This window comes from Staurois parvus, unplaced genomic scaffold (assembly GCF_062004578.1).
Source record: "Staurois parvus isolate SC_StPar_1 unplaced genomic scaffold, SC_StPar_1.0 ptg000303l, whole genome shotgun sequence".
NCBI classification, from domain to species: domain Eukaryota; kingdom Metazoa; phylum Chordata; class Amphibia; order Anura; family Ranidae; genus Staurois; species Staurois parvus.
In genome coordinates, this window is record NW_028318099.1 from 11,545,871 (window position 1) to 11,562,570 (window position 16,700).

The 16,700-nt window shown below is 42.2% G+C and overlaps 1 protein-coding gene across 5 annotated transcripts in view; it reads right to left on the reverse strand.

Annotated features, from left to right (window-relative positions):
* FGFR2 (fibroblast growth factor receptor 2) overlaps nucleotides 1-15,482 on the reverse strand; it is a 134,922-nt gene extending 119,440 nt beyond the window's left edge. For all 5 annotated transcript variants that reach the window (XM_089683233.1, XM_089683232.1, XM_089683230.1 and 2 more), the window contains exon 1: nucleotides 15,174-15,482. The gene's annotated coding sequence lies outside the window, so the exon portion shown is untranslated. The remainder of the gene's footprint in view (nucleotides 1-15,173) is intronic.
* Nucleotides 15,483-16,700: the final 1,218 nt, after the last annotated feature.

The following is a 16,700-nucleotide window of genomic DNA, read 5'->3' on the forward strand; positions in this document are numbered from 1 at the left end:
TGTTATAAAAAAAAAAAAAATTTATATTATATATATATATATATATATATATATATATATATATATATACACATACATATACATATACATACATATACACACACACACACACACACACACTGATATTATTGAATTTTGACCAGCTTGGGCAAGGTTGTTATAATTTTTATATATAGATAGATAGATAGAGATAGATATATATATATATATCTATCTATATATATCTATATATATCTATCTATCTATCATATCCCCCCTTCCGATCTCAGATAGATGGGAAGGAGGTAACCACACTGATCCTGTTCGGTTTCAGGAATTTGAAGATTTATTACGGGCCCCTTTCGTTTTAAGTATTGCTCAGGTTTTAACAATGACAGATCTATATCCTGAGGAAGTACAAGTCACAGCATGCCCTTTAGCTGGAGGCCCCCCATCTAATCTTGCACTTTAGAGTACGTTAAATACTTTTATGACGATATATGCCATGTACATAGGAGAACGAGGCAGTGATTTGTGACTTGCAAGCAGTTGCCAAATGGTTCTTCCCATAAAGCAGTTCAGCCAGAAAGCAAGAGAGAAACAGGCAGACACCTCAGAAATAGTTTTGACTGCTGCTATTGCTGAGCAACTAGAAGTAGAAAGGGACACCTTTCCTTTACGGAAGAACTTTACCACTTTTGTAGATATCTACATGAAGGATGCATGCAGTAATCTTCTTGTTAGACAAGGTAACCTAACTGTATATCTAAACTGCAGCACAGAAAAGTCGAGTCACCAACCTGGCTGTGCTGTTTGACAGGGAGTGTCAATTTCAGGACAGAAATACAAATAATTTGGCATGTAAAACAGCTCAAAAATACAAATTTCAGCTGTATATTTTGCAGTTTGCCTGCAGTTCAACATTAAGGATGATAGATCCTCTAAAAATCTTGGGTGCAATTATTATCATTATTATTATACAGGATTTATATAGCGCCAACAGTTTGCTCAGCGCTTTACAATATAACGGGAGACAATACAGCAACAATATAGTTCAATACAAGAGGGAATCGGGGGCCCTGCTCCTTGGAGCTTACAATCTAGGAGGGAGGGGCTAGTGGTACAAAAAGGTAGTAACTGTGGGGGATGGACTGGTTGGAAAAGTAGAAGAATCCAGTATTAGCTGAGGGCAGGATAGGCTTCCCTGAAGAGATAGGTTTTCAGAGATTGCCTAAAAGTGAGCAGAGTAGGCAATAGTCTGATAAATTGGGGTAAAGAGTTCCAGAGGATGGGGGAAGCTCTGGAGAAGTCCTGGAGACGAGCATGGGAGGAGGAGACAAGGGAGCTAGAGAGTAGGAGGTCTTGCGAGGAGCGGAGAGTACAGTTTGGGTGATATTTAGAGACAAGATCGGTGATGTAATTTGGGGCAGAGTTATAAATGGCTTTATACGTTATTGTTAGTGTTTTGAATTTTATCCGTTGGGCAACAGGAAGCCAGTGGAGGGATTGGCAAAGAGGGGTGGCAGATACAGAACGGTTAGTAAGGTGGATGAGTCTGGCAGCAGTATTCATGATAGACTGAAGAGGGGATAGGGGATAGATGAGGTTAAAAAAATTTAAATTAAAAAAGACATTGTCCTCAAATGAGGTGCATAAACACATTTGGTTAACAATGTTATTTACTTCCCGTGGCATAAAAGAAAAGATCATTGGCAGCCCAGTGCCTAAAAGCACCTATAGATGGCTTGTATTTCAGCTGATTCCTGGTGAATTGGCCAACATTCGAGCAGTGGGTGGCCCTGCAAGCACCACCCAACTTGATAAAAATCAATTATAAAATAAATAAATAAATGACTGAGCCAAATAGAAAATAATCATCCGGTCAGCGATTGCATCCTATACAATCCCTGTTCGGCAGCACCACTATATTCAGGCAACTAAGTATGCAGTGCAATGCAATAGGCAGTGGAGATTCTTCCACCCCCAGGGCTAGCGCCGATGGGGAATTCTATTGATTTTCTCGTTATGCCCATATCACAACAAGAGAAGATCAGGCCATGAATTGTCAGCTTAACACCCAGAAGAATTTGGTAGAACTGCTTTATTCCCATCCTCTACAACACTGGCTGACCATATTAAATGCCATCTCATCTGTGCTTTGTGAAGTTAAAGTTGAGATATCCTCCCTACACTTCTCTGTCTTCCCCTACTATCACAAACATAGGTTTAATTGCTTTCTGCAGAAGCTTTAAAAAGAACCCATTAGAGAGATTGAGGTTCACTTAAACTGGGTTCAACAAGTTGAGCTGGGAACTCAGGTACAGATACTTTACACTCTTAGGGCTTGTTTACATGGGCCATTGCAGCTTAGGGGGAGTGGTAAAAATGCAGCTCTACCATGTGTTTTTACTGCCCCCAACCACAAGTGTAAACAAAGCCTTAGTTGGAAGAAAAAAAATCCAGTTGCAACATTTATGCAGAGCTAGAATATGGGTTTTCAATAGGTTGACCCCTTTTCCTGGTAATCCTACCATGATGGTCCTTGTTCAAATAGATGGTTATAGGGTGAAAACACTCCCTCTAAATTGTGCTGCTGCATTTTTGCCCTTTGAATGAAGTTTGCAAGTGACTTTTTCGGCACACATTATACAGGCATGGTCTACTCTTGTCACCATCAAGAAACCCACCCTTCCATGCAGCCTTCCTTACAGTGCATACATGTAGGCAAAAGTGTCTATAAAAGGCTGCGGTTGATCAATAAACGAAGGTCAAAACTGACAATTTTATAAAAAAAGACAATTGTCCATGCTACATTGTATTTTGGCAAACTAAATGTCAACTTTAACAAAACTACATAAACTATCAAAAATATTTCTTGCCACCCTGGGCAGTCCATTAAAACCTATGGAAAGGTGCAAACTTGAATGAAAAATACCAGAAAGAAGCCAACACATACAAGTCTTTCTTGTAAATCACATCTTTTTTTCATGGATAATGCTGAAAATCAATTTAAATAGCCATTTAGTGTTCTGTGAAAGATCCCTTGGCAGAAAAGATACTTAATGAGATAAAAAGACAAAAGGGGACCATTAATAAAATTAGACCAGTTTCATTACAGCATCAAGGAAGAAAAAAAGCCAAAACAAAACAAAGAGGACAATCCAGCACCCCACCCCTCATTATGTATTGTTTTGTGGTACTGATGAGCTTAGCACAATAAAAGTCTCACAGCTCCTTTGTGTAGTGACCATTACTACAACTGTCTGCATTTAGATGGGAAAAACAAAGTCACGGGGATCAGGAATCTATGGCATAACCGTTTAGGTGCAAGACACATAGGCACAGGGGAATTGGCCTACTGAACTTTGGTGCTGAGATTTTTCAGGATTGTTTTGACTTAGCAATTGATTTTATCATGATTTTTAGCCATGTAAATGGGTTAAAGAGTACATAGAGATAGAATAGAATAGGGAAGGATTCCAATCAAAGTTTAAATTGCCATCTGTGTCTCCACTAAGTACACTCTCCATCTCGATTTGTTCTGATGAGTATAATCAAGAGAGAAGAAAATACCACAGGAAGATATAACATTCAGAGTTGTCAACACGAAAGGTAAGAGTAAACTTTCCAATAGGGACACAAGTTTGGGTGACAACTCCCTATAGAGGGAATTCTCTTCACTTTGTAGAGATTTCCTCTCAATTCCTGTTGCAGAACTGGAACAGGAAGTTAAGGGAAGCTCCCATAATGAGACAGAGACAAAAAACAAACTTGCAAGGGTTTTTAAAACCTTCCCTTCTCTCCAAAACTACAAAAACGTTTGGCCTATACATACAGCTTATGTTTAATTTTAAAAGAGAAGCTGTGTTTCACTCATGCAGGGTAATGATGCAGGCTTACTTTAGGTGACTTTGGAACTTTGGGCAAAAATAGAACATTTGCACGCAGGAAGGTTCTATTCTGCTAGGTAGTGGAATGAATTAACTTCTGTGCCCATGTGCTAGAGTTAGTTCATCCCTGCCTGGACAATTCCAATGGTTGAAGATCTGGAAGATGCCAGCATGAAGAGGAAGGCTTGCGGACATCACATCACTGGAGCAGGAGTAGAATTCCATTTTAAATGACGACCACCCCAGATCCACAAACTCACCTTTCCTTTGCTCCCACTTCTGTGCATTTGCTTCCAGCAGTGAATACAGACAAACGCCTCCCCATCCCCTAATGATAGTACCCAGTGTCCAATTACCAAGCAGCAACACAAATAGGAGGAAAAAAAAAAACCACGATAAGACCTCATACTTAATATTACTACGGTAGGTATTTTTCTTCAATCCTGCTAGTTGAAGACAGAGGTGAGGGAGCAAAGGGAAGCTGCATGTGTGCTTCTGATGGGGCTACCATTAAATTAGGTTAGTGACTGATGTGAATGTACAAATATATATGTAAGACGTTATATAAATTGACAGCGCTATATAAGTACCTGTAATAAATACATAAAATAATAAACCTGTCAATTTGCCTTACATGGACAAAGAACAAGCTTACTTTTTAGAGATTGTGTTTAGTTAAAGTGTCCCTGTCATCAGAGTCACTTCTACACCCAAGGCTGCCTTTAAAAAATGAAGCAATACCCATGTGTTAAAAGAACATTGATTCACTGCTACCCTCCCCCAGGTATTCAACTTTTTTGCTGAATTCTTGCAATCCCCACCCCATACTGTGGTTCCTTCCAATGGCTTGTATATCCTGTAGCGATATATGAGCTGGTGGCAGGGACCATAGTGTGCAGTGGGGGAGGAGGTATTCTACACTCCCAGAAGAGAGTAATACATGAAAAGGCTGGGGAGTAAGAAGTGGTGGCTTTTCAACACACAGGCCATCTAAAAGGTCTGAAATTGCCTCTTCTTTTACAGGCTTCCTTGTGTGTAAAAGAGACCCTGGAATGGCAGGCTCACTTTAAGTTGAGGGTTAAGATAACATTAAAGAGTTGGGTTAACTTCAGAGGATAATAGTTAAGGTGTCGGATCACGATTCGGTTAGATTTAGGGTCAGGTTAAGCAACTTGATTTGGGGTTTAATTTAAAGGTTAAGGAGTTATTTCAACTTAAGGTTGAGGGGAATGGGATACAACTATAATTATTGGCAAATAAATCTTAAATTTCAGCATAGAAAAATCATTTTTGCAGTTTATCATTTGCAAAAGTAATTGGTGGCAAATGTTTCTGCACCCAAAAACACCATACCTAATTGATAACTGCAAAACAAACATCTTGAAATTACGTTTCGAAAGATCATTTTAAAATAGACAACCAGAGCAAAACAAACAATTACATAAAATATGGTTTTCACACGGTGTATGGCAAATTACAGACAAGCAGTTTAATTACAGCCTAAGGAGGAAAGAGGAGTGAAAATGCGCTAATCAGCTTTCCAGGTTTCCAATGATTTACTACACCCCTGTACTTGTGATGGTCACAGTTAAAAGAATTCTTGAAATTCTTTAATGCTCCATGCACACTAGCGGTGTTTTTTTTTTTCCATGCTCAAAAACCGCTTGTAATAGCATTTTTAGTAGCATTTATAAGCGTTAAGTAGAGTCAGTATTTTATTAGCATTTTTACAGTAAATGTAGAAGAAAAAAAAAGCTTAAAAGCGTGTGCATGGAGCCTTAAAATGTTCTGAATACAAATGATACAAAATGACACTCAATATCAAACTGATACAATTAAAGAATACCTTTACCAAATTTAATAGACAAGCTAACGCCTCATTGGCTAGGAGTTATTTAAGCAACTTGGTTGACTTCACTGCCTATATACAGTTAGTATCTTCAAACCACAATATTAGCATACTTAGCAAAGTACATCTCTTCAGCTGACTAGGAAATCTATGGCTCCCTAGCAAAGTTTAATCACATAAACCAGAAATTAGAATGATCAACCTACATGTATTAGCTGTTGTGTTCCTTTGGGCTCATACAGGCTTCAGAAGTAACCACTATATCCAAAGGGTAACGATTCAATTTTCAGTGTTGTCCTGAGGGGATGAGAGGTTCATGGAATGTAGACTCTATATGAACATTCCGTAAACAACCGGAATAAAGGGATTGCAAATTTCCCCAAATCAATGAGCAAAATGTATGATTTCTCACAAAACGCAATCATTCAAAAACTTTACAGGTATTATGACAGGATGGTTAATAATTGGTATTTACAGGGTTTCTAGATCTACTATGCTGCCTTTCATTAAAACATTTGTCAAAGAAGTGCTGTTATGTTTGTACTAACAGCCCCCCCACCCCCTCCATCCTCCCAAGACAAAACTAGCCATGACTCAATAGACAAAGAACCCCTCTTTGACCTAAATAGCCCAGGAATAACCATAAAATGTTAATTTAACAAAACCTGCAGCAAAGATTTTTTCTTCTTCTTAGAATTTAGCTGTAAGGAGACAAAGACACCCCGGAAGAAAGTGCCTATTCTTACAAACAAATTTCTTTCCAGTTGCACAGAAAAGAAAATCTGTAATAGGCACATCTCCTTCAACCGGGTACCCCTCTCTTTTCGACTTTGACAAGACCAAAGTTCTCTCATCCATACAACTATTTTATAATAAAGTCCAGTACTTGAGCCAGTCACTCTCTACAGCAAGGACCCCAATTATAAGCACATTGCTTCTCATTAAAACAGCACCTTCTTCCACAACGTGCTCCTTTTAACACAGTAATGCCCAATGGGCTTTCAAACTTCCATGTAAAAAAAAAACACACAGGGTTTAACCCCTGCTCCATTGCCTCCACTAAATCCCTCGAAGGCTATGCGCTTCTTCATCATCTTTAATTGTGCTTGCAAATCCCATATAGAATTTCCCATTTTAGCTCCAAGAAGATCTGGCCTCCTCCCTCAACACCCCACCATAGATTTATTTCTAAAGCTTTGGAGAGATCACAAAACAGCCCTAATCTGCATTTTAATTGGCATTCCGAGAAGAGGGGGCTACCCCTTCTTTAGTCACTCACTGCTTCCAAATCAAGGAGATTTTGCATCCCCCATTAAAAGTTACAATGAGACCTGAATGGCACTAGAGACATGGCATACACTTTACCATGCAGGTTAAGAATGCAAAATTTCACACGAACATACAACTGCACTCTGCAGATGCCAACACACAATGTACATTCAGCAGCTACTGCACAATACACGCTTCATACAAAGACATCCTGGTTTTACAGCAAAACACTCTGGTCTCAGAGCTTGGAGAACGCTGATAATTGCTTTAATTAGATAGCACTTTTCTCCCCCCAAACACTTCAGATTGGAGCTTGAAAGGACCATTTAGAACCCTGTAGGAATCTGAACACTGAGTATATTATAAAGCAAAAGATTTGCAGCAGTTGGCATATGTTACTCAACTCCTGAGGTGCATCATAATGAAGCCATTCCAGTGTTTGCCAATAGGCAACCTGTGGTTCTCTTTCCATGGCCAATCGACTTCTCGTTTTCCCTTGTCACTGCTCAGGTTCCTATAGGAATTAGATGATAGTTATCCAATACTAGCATTTCTGTACCTGGAGAGAGTAACGGAGCTCAACAATGACAATAAACATGGGCTTATTCAGAAACACATGGCAAAGAGCAGTGATGATGTCCAAAGTACAGCCACCCATGACAACCACAAATCACCTCCAAGCTGAGTACAGTTATGGAACCCAACTTCGATGGGTCAATGCACTGAATTAGCCTGATTATTCTACGCCACAAAAACCGTAAATAACCAACATAGTTTTTTTCCCTAAGAAACCGCCATGTAACCTTTATAGCTATCAAAAGTCAAAGCAATATTTTTGTACAATGAGAAAGATTTAAACATCAATCGTAAAAACCAGAAAAGGGTTTAAGAACCAAATAAGTGCTAACAGACAAACTGGTAGCAGCAGTCGCCAAGATTTCTCAGCATGCTGGAAAATGTATGCTATTACAAAACACTATTGTCATCAACAATGAAAGATATCTTGGGAAAGGAAAAATCCTCCTTTGCGGTTTGGCTGCCCACCCCCCAAATGGTTTATTGTAGGCTCATTTAGGTTTAGTGGACCAGAAACCACAGTTTTATGCCTGGTACTCACATTCAGTTTTTTCATTCAACCAAACGGACCGATAGAAAAGAAAAAAAAAAAAAATACAGAGAAAGTTAGAAAGGAATCTCTCCCACTATGTCTTTGTGTTGAGATAGGGGCCACTGGATACGAGCAGTGATCCAATGCTGGTTTTCCAGTATGTACCTTCAACAAAGCTCTGTCCATGGAGGGCAGGACAACTGTTCACATGGTCCGAATGTCGGCCAGTTCCTGCTGGGCCAGCCAACATTTGGATCATGTGTGCCCAGCTTAAAAACTTACCCGAGACCCTAGCTGCTTACGCTCTCCTCTACTCCCCTACTTTCAGGTTGTGGGTGATCCCTTAGCATCTTCTCATCCAATGTTGAGCTACAAGCTCTGCACTGGACTTGATGATGTCAGAGGACCTGCACTGAAGTGTAGGGCAGAAGGGGCTGCAGGGACCAATCCTACAGTCTGGAGGAGGCATGTGGGAATTGAGAATCAGAGTGCTTTTGGTGCCTCTTAGACCTAAACAAGTATTTAACCCTTTCAGTGCTGCCCCCCTGCAAAAGGGAGTACGTTTTCTTTCCCTTGGGTTCAGCTTTACCAAATCTTTTAACCTGTGTGTTCAACTTTAAAGAATGCGTGCGATAGGATAGAGAGATTGATTGAGATACACACACACACACACACACACACACACACACACACACACACACACACACACACACACACACACACACACACACACACACACACACACACACACACACACACACACACACACACACACACACACACACACACACACACACACACACACACACACACACACACACACACACACCCCTACAATCAACCATTATAAACAGAGGAACCCTTGAAATATTGTTTTGGTCCCAGGGGACCCCTTGCTGATAATTACTATATATCTACAGCTCACTGTACATTGATTCCATGGTCAGTAGGAAGAACGTGCCTTATATTTGTGATCATTCAGAAGAATCCCCCTCTTACAGATAATTGCATTCAGTAGTTACTCATCTGAGAGGCAAAAATTTTCTGTTGCTCAACAAACCTCTACCAACCTCTGGAGGAACCCCGGTTGAAAAAGGCTGATCTACAGATTTTCTGAATCAAAAAGAAACAATCTCAGCCACTATACACACTGCCAGTCTATGATCCAAGAACAATCTAAATGTGTATGCCACCAACAACATACCTACAACCAGCTGAGGAGGATGGGAGTGGCGTTTGATTATACACAGAAAACTGTTCAATAATATGTCCTGATCCCCTATGCCTTTTTGACCTTGCTTTCATCCCGTATCAATGCATCCATTGACTGAGTCTCAGGCTGAAGTTTACCTTTGACTGTAAACAGTTAACAGAAGAGTGATTGGTGACTTTCACTGTACCAGAGAGAGATCCTTTGTTATAATGAAGAACATAAAGGGCCTCTCAATGTGAAATATGGGTTTACACTACACAGAGATGTGACATTCCTAGCAGGGTCCAGGCTGGAAGAAAACACAACCATCCTCCACCAGCTCACCCCCAGACTCTGTAAATCTGTCACTGGTTAAGACAGTTTTATAACCAGTCAGTCTAACCTATTCAGGCCAAGACTTTTCATTTAACTTTGAATTGAAGAATGAAATATATGCGGCTGCCCTAGGGCACGTAACCCTTTGGCTGAAAAAAAAAAAAAAAAGCACCACGTTGATGGGAAAATTGGAACTGCTGTGAAAAAAAAAAAAAGCAGTCTTAAGGAATGTAAAACATACAAAGACAGAAACAAAATCTGACAATGGATATAGTTTCTAACGTGCACTTGTATTTTACTTTTACATCAAAAACTTTTAAAGCACTATTATTGAAAGTAACATTGCAGTTTACCACTTCTAACATGGTGGCTACGTTTGTTTTAGGTAGGCTTTTTCCCTTTATTTAACTTGTTGATCCATCCACTAACATACTTCTTGTCTTAGAGTGTCTCCGTTCTGGATGGAGGAGCAATGGAGACACCTTTTGGGCAGCAGCATTGTCAGTCTGAGGAGAGGGTAGCGTTAGGTGTACTAGCGGATTTAGATGGACTTGACTAATGAATTAAAGCTAAACTCCACCTAAAACTTTTTTTTAGGCAGTTACAGCAACTGAATTTTTTTTTTACTTTGAGATAAATATTTAATATAAATAAATATAATATAAGGAAAGCTGACCATTGTAAGCACGCCTGTCAGTGTTTGTCTCAGGCTGCAGGCACACCTGAGAAGAGAGTTTCCAGGAGTTTTTATATGTGCTTTTTGGAGCATTTCTGCAAGTGTATACAGGCGTTTTAGAAGAGTATTACATGTGTATTGTTGTCAATGGAAAACAGTAGGTGGAGGAGATCTGTTAATATTTAGTTATTTCAGGTACTTATATAGCACCATCAATTTACGCATCGCTTTACATATATATTGTACATTCACATCAGTCCCTAACCCTCAAGGGGCGTACAATCTAAGGTCCCGAACTCACATTCATACTTACACATACAGTACGAGGGCCAATTTAGACAGGAGCCAATAACCTAACAGCATATCTTTGGAGTGCGGAAGGAAACCGGAGTACCCGGAGGAAACCCACGCAGGCACAGGGAGAACACTGAAACTCCAGGCAGGTGGTGCCAGGGTTGGAATTCGAACCAATGACACTACTAAATACTAACCATTTAGCCACTGTGCTGCCTGAAGACACTCGAAAAACATAGATCAAGCTTTTATTAGATGTTCCCATTGAAGACTATGGGGCCAAAATGTGCAATTCTGCCAGAAATGTAGCTCCTGTACTTTTTGGAGCACCATGCATTTTGCTACAATCAACAGAACACTCAGATGTGAACAGGGTCCATTGAAATTAATGGAATTTGCTTGTTTAGAATTTGTAAGCTTCAAGTTACAAAATGTTAAAGTGTGAACGAGACCTTAACCCTCCAACTGCCACTGGGAGGAAAAGTGCCCCATCGTTGGTGTCAGCGGGAGGAATAGTGCCCCATCGTTGGTGTCAGTGGGAGGAATAGTGCCCCATCGTTGGTGTCAGTGGGAGGAATAGTGCCCCATCGTTGGTGTCAGTGGGAGGAATAGTGCCCCATCGTTGGTGTCAGTGGGAGGAATAGTGCCCCATCGTTGGTGTCAGTGGGAGGAATAGTGCCCCATCGTTGGTGTCAGTGGGAGGAATAGTGCCCCATCGTTGGTGTCAGTGGGAGGAATAGTGCCCCATCGTTGGTGTCAGTGGGAGGAATAGTGCCCCATCGTTGGTGTCAGTGGGAGGAATAGTGCCCCATCGTTGGTGTCAGTGGGAGGAATAGTGCCCCATCGTTGGTGTCAGTGGAAGGAATAGTGCCCCATCGTTGGTGTCAGTGGGAGGAATAGTGCCCCATCGTTGGTGTCAGTGGGAGGAATAGTGCCCCATCGTTGGTGTCAGTGGGAGGAATAGTGCCCCATCATTGGTGTCAGTGGGAGGAATAGTGCCCCATCATTGGTGTCAGTGGGAGGAATAGTGCCCCATCATTGGTGTCAGTGGGAGGAATAGTGCCCTATTGTCGGTGTCAGTGGGAGGAACTATACCCCACTGTTGCTGACAGTGGGGGAAATAATGCCCCAAGGGTCAGATAGAAGCAAGCAAAGAGCCACATCTGGCCCCTGGGCCACAGTTTGGAGACCACTGGTGTAGATTATGGAAGATTAGAAGAGTTAGAAACCGTCAGTTTTTGTTTTTCTTGCTGTATCCCCCCTTTACATCCGATCTAAGAGACACATCAGAAAGTGAGGATAAATCTCCCCCCCCCCCCCCAACAGTGATCACTGGGACAGAGAGAGGGTGAATCTCACTGATGGGAGAAATGAAAACACGACCAAATACTAATCCTGGTCTTCTCTATCCAAAACAAAAAGAAAAGTGTTTAGGTTTAGATTCTTTAAAGCTGAATAGCAACAATCAAGTGACAGCGAAGTCAAGGAAGGATACAAACTGTTGGACATTTTGACTTACTTGGTTTTCTTTAGAACTTTTTTTCTTTTACTTGTAACAAAAACTTATTCTCCAGCCAAACACATTCAGCCGGTCCCATAGGACAACATTCAGCCGGTCCCAGAGGACAACATTCAGCCGGTCCCAGAGGACAACATTCAGCCGGTCCCAGAGGACAACATTCAGCCGGTCCCAGAGGACAACATTCAGCCGGTCCCAGAGGACAACATTCAGCCGGTCCCAGAGGACAACATTCAGCCGGTCCCAGAGGACAACATTCAGCCGGTCCCATAGGATACAATGAGGTCCCATAGGATACAATGAGGTCCCATAGGATACAATGAGGTCCCATAGGATACAATGAGGTCCCATAGGATACAATGAGGCCCCATAGGATACAATGAGGCCCCATAGGATACAATGAGGCCCCATAGGATACAATGAGGCCCCATAGGATACAATGAGGCCCCATAGGATACAATGAGGCTCATGTACAAAAGGCAAAGCTAGTGAAGTCGGAGATGTGAAGCCGAATCTTACAAGAATGACACCGCGGGTCCTCCCTCCCCTATTGTTCCATTTTCAGCAATTAAGTCTTCTATCGCCCACGTGAACACAGCCCGGGGAACCTGTCCAGGTAGGTGAACCCAAGCTGTGCTACGTCACATACAAATGCCATGCCAGACTTCCACCGAGAAATGCTGGAGCAAGAATGACCAGAAAACCATCAAAACTTCTAAGAAACACAAGAATTCGGTTTTCCCCGACATCACTGGAGCTCATCAAACCCCCTTTGTCTATAAATTCTCGGCTAGAAATATTTGTTCCAAGTGATAACGTGTGTTCCAGGCATGCTAATCCAATGACAGATTTCAACCTACAACGACAAATCCCTATGGAGTGAGTCAGTCTGATGGGCTGGTGAGATCATCAGACTGCTGGCCACACACGTTACAACTGGATTGTACAATTCACTGATAAATATCACAACAACATTTGGCACACAAGACACAAGGCAGTCTTAGATTTGATGGGCTTGTTTGAAAACAGGATTATAGTTGAAAATGACATTTGTAGACTGCTCAACTTTGTGCTGAAATTGTACAATTCAAAACGAAAAAAAGATCTGTGGTCGGTCTTTACAGCTTTTACTTTACATTCATATTACAATTAACGGTGATTGTTAATGAGGAGGCGGAGATGATGTATTAAATATTATACAGTCACAACACAGGAACATCGGATTGGAGGCATCAGGAATTGATGGGTACAGATAGAACTGGGAATGTAGTGAGTCTGCACAATCAGATTGGGTGTAAGGCGTCATCTTACAAGGATTCAGCTATACTCGATAAGCATGGTTGGAGTGTTCGCTCAGACTACATATTACAATCTATGGGACAGAACGGATAAATATGATCAGGACGTATATTCACATTAGACTTACGGGGACATTAATCAAGTGTATGGGGAAAACGTGAAATATATGGGACACAACCGAGTCTGATCTCAAGGGATCATCAGGTCAACTCTCACAACTGATGATGAACTAGGATGGAATGTACAACCAGAGCGTGCACGGGGTAATTCGATAATCTCTCAGATACAACCGATGAGTAAGATACGAGCGTACAATCAGATTCAGTGTATGGGGTAATCCTATAATCTCTCAGATACAACCGATGAGTAAGATACGAGCGTACAATCAGATTCAGTGTATGGGGCAATCCTATAATCTCTCAGATACAACCGATGAGTAAGATATGAGCGTACAATCAAACTGAGTGTATGGGGCAATCCTATAATCTCTCAGATACAACCGATGAGTAAGATACGAGTGTACAATCAGACTTCAGTGTATGGGGCAATCCTATAATCTCTCAGATACAACCGATGAGTAAGATACGAGAGTACAATCAGACTGAGTGTATGGGGCAATATTCTATACTCTGAAATACAATTCCTGAGTATGATCGGGACATAGATTCAGATATGTGTGGGGCAAATTTACAAAATACCAGAAACTCCTATTAATTACGATAGAACTATACAACCAGATTGAATGTGTAGGTATAATCTCTCGGATACAATTGATCAGACTGTACAATCGTGAGTGTATGGGGTAAACATAAAATATATGTGATACAACCGAGTTTGATCTCAAGTGGCAATCAAAATGTACAACCAGACCGAGTGTATGGGGGAATTCTGTGATATACGATAAGATCGTACTACCGGATTAAGTGTATGGGTTAATGATGGTAATTCAGACAACAGCTGGCCAAACACTATACAATCTGATTGTACAATTTCCTTTAACTTTTCCAAGACTTTGTAAGCATTTGACAGTAGTTGACATCAGATCCAAAGGAGGTTGTACAGTGAATGGGGCAATCTATCATTTAGGGAATACAACCGCTGAGCATATCGGGGCATTTTAATATTGGTTTGCCACAACGGATGATGGGAACATCCAATCCGACTGTGTGTATGGGGGCATGTTCTCATCTCTGATAAATATAAACGTAATGTACAATCAGATGGAGTGTATGGGGCGATCTTATAGGAGATACTGCTGATCAGCATGACGGGAATGTAGAAGATTGTGTGTATCGGGTAATCAGAATATACGGGATTCAACTGAATGACGGCAATGGGGTTAGGGATGATGTGATTGTACAATCAGATTGTATGGGGTTAGAGATGGTGTGATTGTACAATCAGATTGTATGGGGTTAGGGATGGTGTGATTGTACAATCAGATTGTAAGGGGTTAGGGATGATGTGATTGTACAATCAGATTGTATGGGGTTAGGGATGATGGGATTGTACAATCATAGTGCGTGTATGGGGTGAGGGATGATGGGATTGTACAATCATAGTGCGTGTATGGGGTGAGGGATGATGTGATTGTACAACCAGATTGTATGGGGTGAGGGATGATGTGATTGTATGGGGTGAGGGATGATGTGATTGTATGGGGTGAGGGATGATGTGATTGTACAATCATAGTGCGTGTATGGGGTTATGAGTGACACGTCCTACACAGGGGGATGAGATCGCTGGAAGCAGCATTGATTACCTGTGGGTGTGCAGAGATCGGACGCCTTGCAGCAGGATGGAGCGATGTCGGAGTTGGGGGGTCAAAGCGATGTGGGGGTCCCCCTCACACAGCGGGGCCCAGCTTCAGCAGAGGGGACAGATCCCGATCCCCCCATCCATGGAGAGGGAAGGAGCTGCAATCCAAGTGTCTACAATCCACAGCGAGCGATGGAGCCTCCCGGGCCGGCCGGCCGCCGCATAGCCCACAGGAGGACAGAGCGATCCCAACGTGCACAGAGCAGAGGGGCGACCCGCACACGTCCCGTGTATGAGGAGCAATGGAAAGTGGACGAGACTTTTCCCTCCCCCCCTTCACTGCCAGTGCCTTCCTCCTCCCAGGACACGCCCCCCTGCCTGAAAGCTGACCTTCTACTCCTCCCCTCAACCAATCCCAACGTTCGCCTTGTGCCCGCTCCCTCCCATCCCCTCCTCCTCCTCCACTCCTCTGGCACACATCGCTGCACACAGGGCTGGTTTGTTTGGATTGGAATTACTATGCTATGTGCGCCCTGGCTCTCTATTTTCCATCTCCTTCTCCTCTGCTTCCCCCTTCTTGCTACAAGGGAAGGTGAGCTACACTACCTGGGCCATATAGGGGCAGGTGACGTCAGAGGAGCCCCCTGTGACGTCACCTGTCTCAGGACCCCTATTGCAGGAGAAGGTCATGAGATTGCTTTAAGTTGATTTTACACCAAGAGAATTTTTCCTTCTCAGAACATTCGATTTTCTACTGGTGAGTGGGGTCAAACCGACATTCGTTTTCTACCGCGGTGACAAGAACAACGGTTTTCATTCGGGGACTTCCGTTCATACCAAAATCAAATGTTAAAAGGAAACGAAATTTTGAAGTCCGTTCAAACAACATCCGTGAAGTCTCTTGGCATTATCAAATGTACTGATGGCGCTTTCATACAAATGTTCATTTGAAAATCTACCAGTGTATGGCCTGCTTGGGGCTGGGATCACACCTTGCGTCTCGTGAACGTGCGTTTTTGTAGCGTGTGTTTGCCCTGCATGCCTAGGACAGCACATTCATTTCAATAGGACGCCCTAAACACAGCAAGCGTGCCAAAGAGGCGCATGTATACTTTCGGCATTGAAGTTTGTGCATTTTTTCCCGTGAAGAATCGTGTGTCAGCTTGGAGCATTTGGAGGGCCAGAACGATTGGCAGCAGGGGCGGACTAACCATTAGGAAACTGCCCGGGGGTAGGGGGCCCTGCGAGATGCCCCTGGTACCTTTTTCATAGGCTTTTTTAAGTTTGGGCAAGGACACAGGGGCCCCATGATCCCCTATTGCCCAGGGGCCCCATGAGTTGTCAGTCCGCCCCTGACTGGCAGCACAAGTGCAATGCACATTTTTCAAACATTTGTGAAAACTCACTTTTACACACATTCACAGAACGTGCAGAGATTAATGTCGCCTTAAACTGGCCATACACGTATAGATTTATATTCAAGAATTTTCCTTTCAAGAATATGTTTGATTTTCTAATCGTGGAGTCAAAT